Consider the following 2,590-nt stretch of genomic DNA (forward strand, 5'->3'; position numbering starts at 1 on the left):
CGCATCGCCTGCGACCCCGGGGCCACCGTCACCGTGGTGCAGGTGGGGACACAGGGGACAGGGACAGGGACAGGGCTGGGGACATGGGGGGGACACAGGGACAGGGGACAGGGCTGGGGACACAGGAACAGGGCTGGGGACACGGGGGGGACACAGGGGACACAGAGGCTGGGGTTGCAGCGCATCGCCTGCGACCCCGCGGCCACCGTGACTGTGGTGCAGGTGGGGACACAGGGACAGGTACAGGGCTGGGGACACGGGGGGGACACAGGGACAGGGCTGGGGACACAGGGGACACAGGGGACAGGGGGACACAGGGGACAGGGGGCGGGTCCCGGGGGTCCTTGGGGGTCTCCTCCGTCCCGGGGCTGGGGGCGCTCAGCGGCCCCGGGGCGCGGCGGGAGCGGCGGGCGCTGTCCGCGGTGCTGGAGCGGCGCCGGGCGGTGTTGGGGCCTTCCTCCTGCTCTTCTGCTCCTCTTCCTCCTTCTCCTGGTCTTCCTCCCCCTCCTCTTCCTCCTCCCGTCCCTCTGCCCCCCCCGCCTCTCCTCGTTCTCCCGGGGGAGGAAGAACGGGAGAGAACTGAGGAGGAGGAGGGGGAGGAAGGCTGGGGAGGAGGAGGAGGAGGGCCGGGGAGGAAGGCCGGGGGTCCCAGCCCCATCCCCCTCTCCCCACAGCAAACCCTGGGAGCAGCTCCCGAAAAAACCCAAACGCAAGAAACGTGAGTGGGGGTCCCTGGGGGGCTGTACCCTGATTGGGGGGGGGGCTGTACCCAACCCTGGGGGGGCTGTGCCCCGATTGGGGGGGGCTGTACCCCAATTTGGGGGGCTGTACCCAACCCTGGGGGGGCTGTACCCCGATTTGGGGGCTGTACCAGGTCTGGGGGGGCTGTGCCCAACCCTGGGGGTGCTGCCCTTCATTTTGGGGGGTCTGTACCCCACTCCGGGGGTTTTACCCCTCACTCTGGGGGTCCCTGCCCCTCCCCTTGGGGTCCCTACCCCTCATTTGGGGTTCAGCCCCTCCCTTTGGGGGGTCCCTGCCCCTCCCTTTGGGGTTCTCTCCCTCTCTGGGGTTCAGCCCCTCCCTTTGGGGGTTGTCCCCCTCACTCTGGGGGGTTCTCCCTCTCACTGTGGTGGTCCCTACCCCTCCCTTTGGCAGTCCCTACCGCTCTTTGGGGTCCCTAGCCCTCTTTGGGGTCCCTACCCCTCACTCTGGGAGGTTCAGCCCCTCCCTTTGGGGGTCCCTCCCCCTAGGATGCGTACCCCTCACTTTGGGGGGGTCCCTGCCCCTCACTTTGGGGTTCTCTGCCTCCCTTTGGGAGTTGTCCCCCTCCCTTTGGGGTCCCTGCCCCTCTCCCGGTGGTTGTGCCCCTCACTCTGGGGGTTCAGTCCCTCCCTTTGGGGTCCCTGCCCCTCACCCTGGGGCTCCGTGCCCCTCACCCTGGTGGTCGGTGCCCCTCACTTTGGGGGTTCAGCCTCTCCCTTTGGGGTCCCTGCCCCTCACCCTGGGGCTCCGTGCCCCTCACTTTGGGGGTTCCGTGCCCCTCCCTTTGGGGTCCCTGCCCCTCCCTTTGGGCTCCATGCCCCTCACCCTGGTGGTCCGTGCCCCTCACTCTGGGACGTTCAGCCCCTCACTTTGGGCGCTCCGTGCCCCTCACCCTGGTGGTCGGTGCCCCTCACTTTGGGGTCCCTGCCCCTCCCTTTGGGCTCCATGCCCCTCACCCTGGTGGTCCGTGCCCCTCACTCTGGGACGTTCAGCCCCTCACTTTGGGCGCTCCGTGCCCCTCACCCTGGTGGTCGGTGCCCCTCCCTTTGGGGTCCCTGCCCCTCCCTTTGGGCTCCCTGCCCCTCTCCCGGTGGTCCCTGCCCCTCCCTTTGGGGTCCCTGCCCCTCCCTTTGGGGGGGTCCCTGCCCCTCACCCTGGTGGTCCCTGCCCCTCACTTTGGGGTTCAGCCCCTCACTTTGGGGGTTCAGCCTCTCACTTTGGGCGCTCCGTGCCCCTCACCCTGGTGGTCGGTGCCCCTCCCTTTGGGGTCCCTGCCCCTCCCTTTGGGGGGGTCCCTGCCCCTCACCCTGGTGGTCCCTGCCCCTCACTTTGGGGTTCAGCCCCTCACTTTGGGGGTTCAGCCTCTCACTTTGGGCGCTCCGTGCCCCTCACCCTGGTGGTCGGTGCCCCTCCCTTTGGGGTCCCTGCCCCTCCCTCTGGGGCTCCGTGCCCCTCACCCTGGTGGTCGGTGCCCCTCACTCTGGGGGTTCAGCCCCTCCCTTTGGGGTCCGTGCCCCTCACCCCGGTGGTCGGTGCCCCTCACGCCGGCTCCGGGGCAGGGCGCCGGCGGAACGTGAACTGCCTGCGGCACGCGGTGCTGTGGTACGAGGACCACGGGCAGCGCTGCCCGTACGAGCCGCGCCTGGCGGAGCTGGAGCCCGCGCTGGGGCTGCCGTGCGCGGCCGTGTGGCAGTGCGAGCGCGGCCACCGCTACTTCCAGGACCTGCAGCCGCCGCCGCGCCCGCGCCGCGCCTCCGACGGCGACGACGGTGGGACGCGGGGGCATTGGGGGCTGGGGGCTGGGGTGCGGGGTGTTTGGGGTGTGGGG

The 2,590-nt window shown here is 70.4% G+C and overlaps 1 long non-coding RNA gene across 1 annotated transcript in view; it reads left to right on the forward strand.

The window, feature by feature from the left end:
- Nucleotides 1-512: 512 nt before the first annotated feature.
- Nucleotides 513-2,590, forward strand: part of LOC120506951 — a 6,286-nt gene continuing 4,208 nt past the window's right edge. Inside the window, exons 1-2 of the long non-coding RNA XR_005628649.1 lie at nt 513-718; nt 2,322-2,531. This is a non-coding gene — a long non-coding RNA (uncharacterized LOC120506951). The remainder of the gene's footprint in view (nt 719-2,321; nt 2,532-2,590) is intronic.

The sequence above is a fragment of the Passer montanus genome, unplaced genomic scaffold (genome assembly GCF_014805655.1).
Source record: "Passer montanus isolate IOZ18808 unplaced genomic scaffold, ASM1480565v1 scaffold402, whole genome shotgun sequence".
NCBI classification, from domain to species: domain Eukaryota; kingdom Metazoa; phylum Chordata; class Aves; order Passeriformes; family Passeridae; genus Passer; species Passer montanus.